The following is a 14,763-nucleotide window of genomic DNA, read 5'->3' as shown; positions in this document are numbered from 1 at the left end:
GTGCAAGAAAGAAGGATGGCAAATTCTCCGCCAACTGGGACGGCCCATACCGCATACATGAAGACGCAGGAGGAGGAGCTTATCGCCTTGAACATTTATCTGGGGAAGAGATACCCAACACTTGGAACGTGTCCCACCTTAAATTCTATTTCAGTTAAATGTATATTGTATTAAGCTGAATACTTGTAACCCTGGGTGTACTCTTTTTCTTCACCTGGTCTTTTTTCCCTAAGGAGGGTTTTGACCAGGGAGGTTTTAACGAGGCACCCCATATTCAATAAATAAAACGAAGGGTTCTCAACTATACAACTTTCCTATGTTTTTACTCTCATCTTCGCTTAAGTTCCCCACCCTTACCACAAGTAAGCGGCCTGGGTTGAACACCCTTAACTTGTGTTCAGTTCGCTTAAGTTCCCCACTATTACCACAAGTAAGCGGCCTAGGTCGAACACCCTTAACTTGTGTTTAGTTCGCTTAAGTTCCCCACCCTTACCACAAGTAAGCGACCCGGGTCGAACACCCTTAACTTGTGTTTAGTTGGCTTAAGTTCCCCACCCTTACCACAAGTAAGTGGCCCGGGTCGAACACCCTTAACTTGTGTTTAGTTCGCTTAAGTTCCCCACCCTTACCACAAGTAAGTGGCTCTGGTCGAACACCCTTAACCTGTGTTTAGTTCGCTTAAATTCTCCACCCTTACCACAAGTAAGCGGCCTGGGTCGAACACCCTTAACTTGTGTTTAGTTCACTTAAGTTCCCCACCCTTACCACAAGTAAGCGGCTTGGGTCGAACACCCTTAACTTGTGTTTAGTTCGCTTAAGTTCCCCACCCTTACCACAAGTAAGCGGCCCGGGTCGAACACCCTTAACTTGTGTTTAGTTCGCTTAAGTTCCCCACCCTTATCACAAGTAAGCGGCCCGGGTCGAACACCCTTAACTTGTGTTTAGTTCGTTTAAGTTCCCCACCCTTACCACATGTAAGCGGCCTGGGTCGAACACTCTTAACTTGTGTTTAGTTCGCTTAAGTTCCCCACCCTTAACACAAGTAAACGGCCTGGGTCGAACACCCTTAACATACAATCGAATGCGCCATACATACACCACAAATAATCAAAATCCATCATACACAATAACATACAGAACATTAATCGTATTAAACATAAATGCAAAAGTTTACCAATGTAACACAATGTACCAACTATTACAGACATAGGCTCAAATAATATTTTCAAATCAATAAAAATCGAGGTCCTATTCTACTGCATCAGGGCCACCTCCTCGGCATCACCCGCTTCCTTCACCTCTTCAGCCGACTTCTCCTCCGCCTCCTCACCCGCACTGCTTTCATCTTCCTTGACATGCTTCCCATCAATAACATCCTTGTTCACATCAAACTTTGAGTCCGTAATATTAACTTCCTGATGGAAAAAGGCTGCTTGACGTAGTCCCTCTCAAAGCCGTTGATGTGCTCTTGTATAATACAATTATTCAAGTCGTCAAGCTCACCTACAACACCTTCATACTTGTCTTTCAGTTCATCATAGTCTTCCTCTAACTCCCTTATTCTCTTGTTTAATTTTCCCTCTGAATGCAAACAGCGAACCCTCCACGTTGCCAACCTCTTTCTCTCTTCCTCCCAACCCTCCCTCTCCTTCTTCCACGCAGCCCTCTCTTCCTCAAACTTGTCGACTTTTCCCTGCAACTCTTCTACCTATTCCCGACCTCCCTCCTTCACCAACCGCTGATATAAAGACCTCACGCGGCGACTTAATATCAAGGCTTTGCTCCCAAATTCCACCATTGTCCTCACGATATGACCTGCCTCCATACCATCAATAGAGTTTATAATGGTATTTGGGAGGTTGATCGCGATATCCTTCCTCACAGATATTTCTGGCAACTATATCAAGCTAGACTCCGGTCCCTTCACCCCACTAGCCGACCCTGCCCCACTGGCCGACCCCGCCCTCACTTTCTTCACATCTTCCCCCTTCCCCGGGCGAGGCGGCAACTCGACCTTCCTCTTCGTTCCGCTATGCACATGTACTTCCACCACAGACTCTTGCAAGTAGGGAACATCAGTCTTCCCAGCTGCCTTAGCCTTAGTGGTCATCTCCTTCCTCAACGACTGCGCCATGTGCCCTACAATAACATATTAAACCCCGGTTAAAACAACTTAGAATCAATAACACAGTGTAAGTAACAAACAAGTACCTTCAATATCTATAATCGGATGCACCGAATTATAAACTCTAACTAGGCCCTTAGTGGGCAACTTATCAACAAACTTCATCAAAGTCTCCACCACCTCCTTATCCCCCGCCGACAACTCATCAATCCCCATATCCTTGTACCGAGAAGGGGTGCCCGTCCAGCTAAATGGGAACTTTGTACTCCCATCTGCGTTCAAGAAATAGGGCTTGCCCTCTTCCTTCACCACAGCTTTGAAGTATCTGTCCTTGAAGTGCTTGAAAGACTGGGAAAATGCGTCCAATCTACTGATGCTGGGACGACTTATCAGAGACAACCAAGTTGTCGGTTGGCGGGGTCTAGTGTCATAGACATACAGGAAAGCATAAGGCGAAGGCTCCAAATATAGAGATTGGCACAAAATGCGAAAGGCTTGCATGTAAGCCCAACTGTTCGGGTGCAACTGCGTAGGTGCCACGTCTAGCGCGCAACACACCCATAGTGAAATCATCTAACGACAGCCGCACATGTAGCTGAGAAAAGTGACACATGTACATGTAGAAGAACTTCTCTGTTGCCCCCTCTTGCCCATGACACACACGGTCGATGGCGCTAACCCTTTCCAGGGAAACGATACTCCCGCTTACACCCTTTGCGATGACAGGCGTACAGTTCAGCCAAGAGTTCAGAAGGCGAGACCACTGGAACAAAGATGATTGATTACGGACATCAACAACTACCCACCCGTAACCGCCCTTGGCCGGCCAGTTACTCTCGGCCAACTCCTCTGGGGGATCTTCCCGGACCTCCCTCACCATTTTCATAGGGATTCCACTTACATTACCTCCAGAACTGGTACACTCCTCGTCAACTTACCTACCTCTACTCCTCCCCGACTCTACACTCTCACTACTAGACATAGATAACGACACGCTATCACTACTGGACATACCTTTACTCGTGTTTCTGGAAAGATGTCGGTTGGAATTGGGAACTAGTCGGACAAGAAAATGCACACAAGATCTCTGAATAGGAAATTCTCGCAAATGAACCAGTAAACCCTTACTTGTTTTGAAATGCATATTTATAGGCCAAAATTCCAAACGGCAAAAACCCCTTCCCACCAAAACAACAACCCATACCAATCGACACAATCATTACAAGAGACATAACTCTTAAAAACGACGGCGCCAAAACCCCCCTGATTTGACCCTTGACACCCTTTCACCTACCATCAACCTTTCATCACCTTTAGCCTTAACACTGTTCATCACATTTAAAGGCTGGGGGACTGGTGTACCACACCCAGTCGATCCCGTTAACGTACCAACATATATCACCCTTGACCGACACCTATATCGGCCAAGGCTGGGGGACTGGTGTACCACACCTAGCCAACTCGACCAAATAGTAATAAAACAATACGTATATGCCAAAGCAATCAAGTAGTCAGCCTAAGCCGAGTTGGCCTAAGCCTTACCAGACTAAACCGGTAACCTAAACGTCTTGAGAAACAACCTGCACAAGGTAACACATAACCAACATAAACCGCCAAGGAAAGTAGTCGGCCTAGGCCGACTACTCCAATATACTTAGTAAAACTAAGGTCCCCCTAGTGTTCAGTGAGTCCTCTTAAGGGCCTGGGCTAGGGCCCAAGCCCACTTACAGCCCAAACTGAAGCTCAAGCCAGGGCCCAGCCCATGGCATAACCAAACATGATTAATACTCTATAAATATATGTGGACCCCAGTAATTTAACGTACGCATTCATTACTCCATTAATCACTGATTTGACCTTCTAAGAGCTTTGACTTACTTGAGCTTCGGAGTCCCTTCTGCAGGTAACCCCTCCTGGGTCCAAGCTGACATGTATCAACCGGGACGAGGCCAACTGAGGAGATAGCGGACTACATGGGTAAGGTGACACTTGTGCCTAACTTATCTTTTTTGTTCTCTACAGGAACATCTAGGATTGTGTGTTGGGTATAACACTTTATTTTGATGATTTTATGTGGATTTATTATGATACTCCGGGATGTATAAAAGTAAGAATATGGTTGTGTTTGATGTATGACCATGTGATATTTTGTAGTTGAGTTCAACTTAATGATATAAAAGTATATTTACCTGTCATGGATGCATGTTTTGTGTGAACTGAGTGTCATGTTTAAATAGGCTCATTAGAACATATTCTAGAGTGTTAAATACCAGTAAATTACCAGTTACTGGTGTGGCGTTTGGTAGAACGGTGTAAACCGCCAAAAGATAGGCCACAAAGTGATCTCTAGAGTAAACCCCGAGAGTTAGCGTTTGGCGACAAAAGTGGTACCGCCAGGTGGTGTGTTTTAGAACTGGGCTTGCACCAAAATCCAGTGGGTTGGCGCCCAACGACGGCAAGTGTTCTGCCAGGTGGTCTAGAACGCGAGTTAACCTAGCGATGTGGATGTTGTGCTAGGCGATTTTGGATGCAGTGATGGATTACGCGAAGGATTCTACATAGCTTTGGATGGAGGTCTTGATGCGATGCTTTGTTGGGGACCTAGTTACGAGTGTAATTTGTATTGGGGTAACACGTGGCCACTTGAGGTTGTAGCCTGGTGGTTTTGGAAGTCCAGTGAAGTGTGCGAGATTGTGGCTCATATGGATGGGTTCCAGAAGATTGCCCTCCTCGGTGTTATCCGAAGAGTTTGGTAGTCTTGGGACAAATACGGACTACGATTCGTATTGGGGAACCCCACTTGGTGTTGCAGATTGTGATCGTGACAAATTTATTCCTACGTGTGGACTATTAGGTGGTGGCCTGTAGTCGGAGGAGCGAGTAAACACTCGTGGCAGCAAAGATCAATCAATGTAATCATCAAAGGGTATAAAATTAAGAGGCGTCCAGAGGAAGATGTGAATGTTAGGTTCGCAGTTCGGTTTTAGGTTAGAGTAATGGGTTTAAGAGTCAATACTTAATTGTATATTGCATTTCTCTTTATTTGAGGTCACCCTATCTGTGTGTGTATGGCGATGATCATGTAAATTGTTACATGGGAGCAGATGTTGATGCAGCTGTGCTCGTGGATGCTTAGAACCGGAGAGGCCGCTCGCTTGGAGACTTTTTCATGGATTTATATGTTATGATTTTCGGATTAAATTTGTAATCATTTTACATTAACTGCTTGGATAATTGTAAGCGTGGAACACATTTATGAATTTGATCTTTTGGCGCATATAAATTAAAGTTTTATTTTTCCCGCGTTTTGGGAAAGTATTTTATTAATAAATGCAATTTAATAGTATTCCAATTTTTTGTTTTTTTTATCCGACAAGGATGTTACATTGACCTTTGAGACTATTGATTTCACTTTTGGATATTAGTTAATATTTATCAAACCCAGGTAATATATTTGTCTATTCTTGGAAATTGAGTAACTGTTAGGTCTCTTAGTGTTAGAAACTTGATCATTCACACAACACCCACACACAGGCCACAAAACAAGAACAAAACTGATGTATTATTGCTTTATGAAACGAAAAAACTTTCAGGGAAGACAAAACCTCCACCCTCACAAAATCTATTTAGGAATTATGTGTAAACCTTTACCCCATTTCTTATTCACACTCTTCTTAAAAGAAGATTTACATCCCCAACTACCCACTAACAACCTAACCTCCTTAAGCGACTAACTGACAGTTTTTATTTCTCCTAATGTAAGACCCGAGAAATTTAAATAATTAAATAAATAATTATTTAGTAAATGCGGGTAGTAGAAGCCTTTATGACATTTAATGTTAATTGTTGTGATGTGGAAGAGTACTAGCTCAAGTGGTTGAGAGTACTTTGTTTGTGTGAGAGGACTTGGATTCGAGTCCTATGTACGCTATTTGTGTGTTGTTTGAATTATATTAATTTTAATATGCATGATTATGTTGGGTGATAACATAATTATAGAATTAGAAGAATTAACACAAACATGACTGGGTTGAATTGGTTGTGCCTTGACCTTGGAATTGCAGGGCTGTGTGTTCAAATCCTGTTTAGAACGAAATTAATCCCTTTATCACTAAATAATGGGCCTTGAGTAGCAATCAAACCACTATTAAGCCCAATTTCGTTTTTTTCATTATCACAATTAGGGGTCATATAAAAAGGCAAAATAAAGCAATTAGAAGGGTTTGGAGACTGAAAAATTGTGAGAATGGGGAGGAGCACGAACTTTGAAGGGAAAAGGTGAGTTGGGAATTGAGAGCAAAACCGCACTTTGTTCTGGGAGAGCAAAGGAAGGTTCTTAGGTACCACAAAGCCAAAGTTGAGCAATCATTAGAAGCAAGGATTTCCAGGTTAGGGGAGCTCCTTTCCAGGCATTTATATGATTGTTGAGGAATTTTGTGTATTCTATGAATTGGGGTATTGGATTGTTTTTTTTGTAATGTGATTAAACCCTTATGAGATTGTATGAAAATTTTGGGGTTTTGCGGTACTGTTCATGGATTATGGTTCAATTTCGCATGGTTGGGGATCAATTTGGTGTCTAAATCGTGCTCTTGATATTTGCATTCTGTGATGATTTTCTTAGCATAGTGGAGTGTGAATTTTGGCAATTGGTTTGGTTTCTTTGTGTGCGTGACAGGGAGCAGGTCCGCTATTCTTGCTCAAGCTAACTAGGTTCGCCTAGGCGAGAATAGTAGGAACAAAATTTTGGGTTGTATCTGCACATCTCGCTCGGGCGAGAGCAGCTGCATAGGCGAGGATTCGCCAAAGAGTGAGGTTGTGCTTAAGGGTCTCGCTCAGGCGAGGAGCCCATGTTTTGAGTGACAGAGTACCTCGCTCAGGTGAGAGGCACTCGCCAAAGCGAGAAATCAGGGTTGATACATGTGTGTTCTGCTGTTTTGCTGCCTAGGCGAGAAATGTTGTGTTGAGCGATGAGAGGTCTCGCTCAAGTGAGATGAGCTCGCCTAAGCGAGACTTCGTACGTAACTTTGGTAGCATGCTCGCTCAGGCGAGGAAGCTTAGCTTGAGCGAGACAGGCCTGGTCGCTTAAGCTAAGGCTTCTAGCCCAAGCGAGTTTAGTGCAGCTTGTGTGTATTGTTTGTACGCTTTGATGTAAATGTGGATCAGGAGATGATGTGCCATGAGCGGTTCATGGATGGTGTTTGGCATGTGATGGTATGAGCGAGGAGGTTCATACTCGATTACTCTTCTGTGGGAATACGAGCGAGGTAGGTTCGTATGTTTCGTGCCCACAGTTGAGAGATGGTGCGTGCGGGGAGGTACGTAGCTTGTGGATCACATGTGTTGGACTATGTGCGGGTATGTCCGTAGAGTAGGACTACGAGCGGGGAGGTTCGTAGGGGCATGACCACGAGCGGGCAGGTTCGTGTGAGCATCATAAATCCTGAGTCCATGGCTAACTTTGTTGGTATGATTGGAGGTTGAAAAACCTTAGGGTGTGTTGAGAATGTAACCAAAGTCTAATTATGATAATATGATTGGGTGTTTTATATTATTTCATTTATGTGATTGCTTATATTGTCGAGCTCACCCTTTCTGTTTGTGTTTGGTGATGATCGTGTATTTCTTTACACGGGAGCAGTTGATGATACAGGTGATGCTGCTAACACCTGAGACGGAGAGAGGGCTATACTGGGGATTTTGAGTTAGGGAATTCTTAGGATTTTCATTGTTTTGGCAGATTTTGGAAATTGTAATAAAAGTACTATGTAGTTTTCTTTAAATTATGGCGCTATTATTACTGTGTTAAATTTTTCCCGCGTTGTGGGAGTAATAAAGTGCGATGTTTGAACTTATTTATTCTTATTTATGTATTGATTTATTTTAATCAAGTAATTTCCAGTAGGGACGTTACACCTAACATCAAGATACTGATGTTGAATTATTGTGACATCTTCCCAAGCGGCTGCTTCTACCCCTTTATCCTTCCACTGAACCAAGACCTGAGTTCTTGCATGTTCAATCCTTGGTAGAGGTCCCAATATTCTGTCCAATATCTTCTCTAGAAACCAAATAGAGGCCTTGACTTGTAATTTCTCTAGAAGGTCTTTCTCAACCTGATGGTTGCCATTGCCTTCTTCAATTGGAAAACATGAAAAAGTGGGTGGATCCTAGTCGTGTCTGGAAGTTGTAATCCAAAGGCTATTGGTCCTACTTGTCTTAGCACCAAAAAAGGACCATAATATCTCGTAATTAGCTTTGAGTGCAACCTGGTTGGCATTGAGACCTATTTATGAGGGCAAATTTTCAAGAAGACCCAATCCCCTAATTGGATGGAGGACTGTTTCCTGTGTTTATTAGCATATTTGGACATATGCTCTTGAGCTCTTGTGAGGTGGAACTTGAGTTGGCTCAATGCTTTATCTCTAGTAATCAGGTCATGTGCCACAACTTTCACAATGATTTCCCCTAGAATAAATCTATTAATGGAAGAAAGAGGTCTGAAATACATGATCTCAAAAGGGGATTTTTGTGTCGGTCCTTGAAAAGTAGTATTATACTAGTATTCGGCCCATGTGAGAAAATGAGACCACGACTTGGGTTATTCTGAGCTAAAACACCTCAAATAGGTTTCTAGGGTTCTATTTAGGACCTTGGTTTGGCCATCCGACTTGGGATGATATGTGGTGCTCATGTTTAGTTATGTCCCCTACACCCTAAACAGCTCCTTCCAAAAAATACTTAGGAAAATGGGGTCCTTGTCACTAACAATTGATGTAGGGATCCTATGTAGTTTCACTATTTCTTTGGCAAACATTTATGCTATGCTCTTGGCTGAATATGAGTGTTTTTAATTGGTATGAAATGCCCATATTTACTTAATATATACACCACAACCAAAATTGAATCATACCTATTAGATTTTGGAAGCCTGACAATGAAGTCAATACTAATGTCTTCTCATACTACATTGGGTCTGGGTAAGGGTTATAACAACCCTTGTGGTGAAGAGGGTAGGTACTTATGTTGTTGACACACTAAATATGTAGCCAAAAAATTTGTCACCATTTTCTTCATGACAGTCCAAAAAAGAGATTGACTCAACCTCCTATACGTTCTAAACACGTCTAAATGGCTGATATAACAAGCATGCATTTATGATGAAACATGTCCTATTCCAAAGTATACTACCCCTACCTCCCAGGGTTACTCCTCATCCCCTCTATGATTTTCTACAATTTTGCATCCCCTTACACATCTTCTAGTATTGTTTGGAAGTCCTACCGAAAAGGTATGGAAATGAGTTGCAACTCTTTTTCATCATCCTCATTCTCCATCTTTCGAGAGATGGCATCAACTACTCTATTGGATGCATCAATTTTATATACAATATCAAATTCATATCCCATCAATTTGGCCAGCCAATTTTGCTCGTTTTGTGTGGTGATGCGTTGTTCCAACAATGATTAAGGATTGACCCCAACCAAGGATGGAGGCACATGCTTAAGAAGACTAAGCATGTTTAGAAAGGAAGTTAACTAATCCTTCATCCCTTTCATTTGTGTTTGTTATTTTTGATACCCAAAGTTGACTTAGTTGAATCAACTTTAGTTGACTTGTTGACCTTTGACTAGGTTTGACTTGTTGACTATAGTTGACTTGACTTAAGCCAACATGCTAATCTATGTTTATTTGCTTTGTAGGTTAATTAGGAGTAAGAAAGTAATGCTAGGTGGCGCATGGTGATTGGGAAGCATAAATGATGTGGAGGAGAGAGTAAAGCAAAGGCATAAAACATAAAGTAAAAGGCATGAAGTAAGTGTACCTATGTACCTTTGGTCTCCTTTATTTTTAGCACACTTTGACCACTTTTTGGAGAGATATGAGACACATTCTTTGTCTCCTTTTGTGCTAGAACGAAATTAGCCTTGCACACACCATAGTTGGCTCTTTTGTCTCTCATTTTTGTAACCTTATTTGACCTAGTTTCTAGAAGCTAGGGTTAGGTTTTTGTAGAGACATCCTTAGGTATCTTTTATTTGCTTAGAGGCCCCTAAACTCTTCTATATAAGGGGTGCTCCTAGGCATGTAAAAGGGTTGAACATTTTGAAGTAAAAACACTCTTTTGTCTCAACCATTTGTGAGAGTTTCCTCCCTAGGGAGTGAATACTTTTAAGCCTTATCTTGCATAGCAAGTGGCGGCACACATCCACTCATCTTCAAGGTTGCCATGGCTTCTAGCCTAGCCTTGTAGTGGCGTGCTTCTCACATTTTTACCATTTCTTTCCTTTCCATTTTATGTTTTCTTCTTCCTTTAATTGTTCTTGGTTTTCTATGGTGTATGTGCTTTCCATTTCCTTTTTGTTTTTCAATCAATTCCATCATCTTCTTCTCTTGAGCTTTGTGAAAGAAACCTTCACATCTAGATAGCTTGCTATCTTAATGTCTAGTGGGGATTTCACTTAGCTTTCTTAATCAACTCACACCATATTCAATAATCTTAAAAAGAAACAAGATAATCCTTCATCAAACAAGTACCTTAGACTTCTTTCGTCAGTATATATTGTAAATTTTTGCCCCAATAAATAGGATTTTCAATGCTGGATGGCTAAAACTAAATCCATCTAGTCCTTCTCATAAATGGACTTGGCTAAAGAAGTGTTAGATAAGGCTTTTTTGAAGAAAGCAATATGGCATTTGTCTTGTGTTAGCACAACCTCCAACCCACTCCTTGATGCATCACATTCAATAGAAAAAGGTTGGTTGAAGTCTGGTAGTTTTAGAACATGGGTTGTTGTTATAACCTCCTTTAAGGTGTCCATAGCTTTAGTGCTTTCTTCACTCCAACAGAAACACCGCCTTTTTAATAAACCTGTTAAGGGTTTTGCCATTTTTCCATAGTCTCAGATGAATCTTCTATAATATCCAGTTAGCCTAAGGAAACTCTGCAAAGCGTTAAGATTTTTAGGCAAATGCTATTGATGAATCACTGCCAGCTTGTCTTGATCCATCTCTATCCTTTTTTTAGAAATTACGTGACTTTAATACTTCACCTCTTGCCTCCCAAACTCACATTTCTTCTTATTTGCAAAAAACTTCTACTATTGCAAGGTATCTATTTTAAGTGAGCCATATGATCCTCCCATGACTGATTGTAAATTAAGATGTCATCAAAGAACATCAACATACACTTCCCCAAATATTGATGCAGAATTGTATACATTACACATTGAAAGGTTGTTAGGGCGTTGGTTAGCCTAAAGGGCATATGACCAAGAACTCATAATGGCCTTGGTATGTGCGGAAGGCTATTTTTTGGATATCCATCTCATACCTTATGATTTGATGATACCCTACCTTCAAATCAACCTTGGAGAAATAGGTAACACCATGTAGTTCATCTAATAACTCTTCTATCACAGGTATGGGGAATTTATCAAACATAATAGCCTTATTCAAGGCTCTATAGTCTATGCAAAATCTTCAATTCTCATCCTTTTTCTTGACTAAGATTACTGGATTGGAGTAGGGGTTGTTGCTTGGCCTGATGATCCCTGATATTAGCATTTCCTCCACTTGCTTGTGTATCTCAAATTTCAACAAATGGGGGTACCTATAGGGCATCACATTGATTGGGTTTTCATCTACTTTGATGGGTATTTTGTGATCAATCTCCCTCCTTGGTGGCAGCTCTAATTTCTCTTGAAAAACATCCTGATGCTTGTGCATAACTTCCTCCAATTCTTCCCGCTGTCTGGATGATAACTTCTCCTCCAAATCATTTCCTTCCTCCTGAGTTGTTAGCCCCAATTCCTATACTATGGAGACTGCTTCAATTTTAGTTTCTTTCAACAGTGCTTGAAGTGTCACAATACTTTTTGTTAAAGTAGGATCTCTTTGAATGTGTACTACTTTTCCAACCACATTGAAACTCATGGTTAATTTGTTCCAATTAACCTTTACTTCTCTTAAGGATGCTAGCCATTCTACTCCTAAGATCACATCTACTCCTCCTAACTCAAACAGGAACGATGCCTCATTTATTGTATAGTCTTCAAAATTCACTTGTACATTCTTATAGCATCCTTGTGTTCGCTTTTAGTGCCCATCCCCTAATTTAACGCAATAGGGGGTGTATTCTCCATCGTCAATTAAAATTAACACTTTCTGCCCATTGATATTTCCTTGCAATTTCACGGTGTTAATTTGGGTTAAGCCTCCAATTGAAAATATAGACAACTTCATTCTCTTGTTTTCCATCATCCATGTTTCTTCTTCTCTGGTCTCACTGTCTTCCTTATCTTTTGCTAGTATTACCTGTTAGACTCGTGAAATTTAATTAATTAATTAATAAATGCGGGTAGTGCGAGCCTTTATGGCATTTAATACTGACATGTATGATGTGGAAAAGTACTAGCTCAACTGGTTGAGAGTACTTGGTTATATGAGAGGACTTTGGTTCGAGTCCTATGTGTGCCATTGTGTGTATTTAATTCATTATTGTTTTTGAGATATGTTGGATCATGATGAGTGATAACATAATTATAGAATTATGTTAATTATCACGAAACATGAATTGGTTAAATGGTTGTGCATGGAATTGGACATTGGCATGGTTAAGGGTTCAAACCTTGGTAGAATCAAATTTATCTTTCTTTTTTCTAAAATTTTATTTGGCATGAATGTGAAAGGTTAGAGGAAACCCTAGCTGAATGGGCAGCAAGGGAGGCTGGAAAAACAACCATAATTGATGAAGGATTGACCCCAACCAAGGATGGAGGCACATGCTTAAGAAGACTAAGCATGTTTAGAAATGATGTTCACTAATCCTTCATCCCTTTCATTTGTATTTGTTATTTTTGATTCCCAAAGTTGACTTAGTTGAATCAACTTTAGTTGACTTGTTGACCTTTGACTAGGTTTGACTTGTTGACTATAGTTGACTTGACTTAAGCCAACATGCTAATCTATGTTTATTTGCTTTGTAAGTTAATTAGGAGTAAGAAAGCAATGTTAGGTGGTGCATGGTGATTGAGGAGCATAAATGATGTGGAGGAGAGAGTAAAGCAAAGACATAAAGCATAAAGTAAAAGCCATGAAGCTAGTGTACCTATGTACCTTTGGTCTCCTTTGTTTTTAGCACACTTTGGCCACTTTTTAGAGACATATGAGACACATTCTTTGTCTCCTTTTGTGCTAGAACGAAATTAGCCTTGCACACACCAAAGTTAGGTCGTGTGTCTCTCATTTTTGTAACCTTATTTGACCTAGTTTCTAGAAGCTAGGGTTAGGTTTTTGTAGAGACATCCTTAGGTATCTTTTATTTTTCTTAGAGGCCCCTAAACTCTTCTATATAAGGGGTGCTCCTAGACATGTAAAAGGGTTGAACATTTTGAAGTAAAAACACTCTTGTGTCTCAACCATTTGTGAGAGTTTCCTCCCTTGGGAGTGAATACTTTTAAGCCTTATCTTGCATAGCAAGTGGCGGCACACATTCACTCATCTTCAAGGTTGCCATGGCTTCTAGGCTAGCCTTGTAGTGGCGTGCTTCTCACATTTTTACCATTTCTTTGCTTTCCATTTTATGTTTTCTTCTTCCTTTAATTGTTCTTGGTTTTCTATGGTTTATTTGCTTTCCATTTCCTTTTTGTTTTGAATCAATCCATCATCTTCTTCTCTTGAGATTTGTGAAAGGAACCTTCACATCTAGATAGCTTGCTATCTTAATGTCCAGTGAGGATTTCGCTTAGCTTTCTTAATCAACTCACACCATATTCAATAATCTTAAAAAGGAATAAGATAATCCTTCATCATTTGGTATCTAGAGCTTTGGTTGTCCTTGAATATGGTGGTTTCATGTTCTAACATTGTCTTGTGTGGCTATCTTTGAATGGTCCACATAAAAACAGTGTTGGCAACAACGTGTGCGTTTTTGAAAAAAATACTGCAGCTAGCTCAGTGGTCCAAAAGTAACTTTCTTTATATCAAAAGAAAGCTCTGTGAGTCTAGTTTCCAACAAAAAAAGAATTAACGCATTTGGAGTTCTGTGGAGAGAGTTATGATCAAATGAGTGAGCAAAGGTCAGAGCTGCCGAGAATACGAAAAACAACGTTTTCAGGTTATGTTGTGGCAATTTTGGCTTCGGTTTTGTGACTCTTTTGCTCCTAAATGTGGTTGGATAACATGTCTTTTGATGCTTAGTCTTTGAGCCTCAAATCCATGAGTTTAAATGCATGATAGCTACATGTTTGTGTATTTGTGTATGTCATGTTGAGTCTTTAAATGTGTCTAACTTTTGCTTGAGTCTCTTGTCATATGCTTCTTTGAATTTTCTTGTTCTTGTTTCTAAGTTTTTGAACTATTGCATGAGATCTATGCCTTGTGTTGTTGTATGCTCCTTGAAATTGATTTTGACCTAATTTTAAGGAACTAAGTGTTCAAGACACCCTAAAACATCCTTCTCATCATTTTAAGTACCTAGTTTTGAAAAGAAAAAGTGTTTTCAAGACCAAAAACAGTTTGGCTAAGAGCTTTTACAATGCTTGGTGAATCCCTTTGGCAATTTTTACTAGGTGTTATGCTCCCAAATTTTATACTTGGATTTTGGGTGATATTGGCAAATTAGTTCCATGTTTTGA

General features: G+C 40.7%; 1 pseudogene; it reads right to left on the bottom strand.

Annotated features, from left to right (window-relative positions):
* Positions 1-11,608: 11,608 nt before the first annotated feature.
* On the bottom strand, positions 11,609-12,385 carry LOC146883836 (uncharacterized; annotated as a pseudogene).
* Positions 12,386-14,763: the final 2,378 nt, after the last annotated feature.

Source organism: Vigna unguiculata, chromosome 9 (assembly GCF_037176805.1).
Source record: "Vigna unguiculata cultivar grain cowpea cultivar isolate G323 ecotype 2 chromosome 9, ASM3717680v1, whole genome shotgun sequence".
Lineage (NCBI taxonomy): Eukaryota > Viridiplantae > Streptophyta > Magnoliopsida > Fabales > Fabaceae > Vigna > Vigna unguiculata.
The sequence above is the reverse complement of the archived record's forward strand: the minus strand, read 5'-3'. Positions and strand labels throughout refer to the sequence as shown.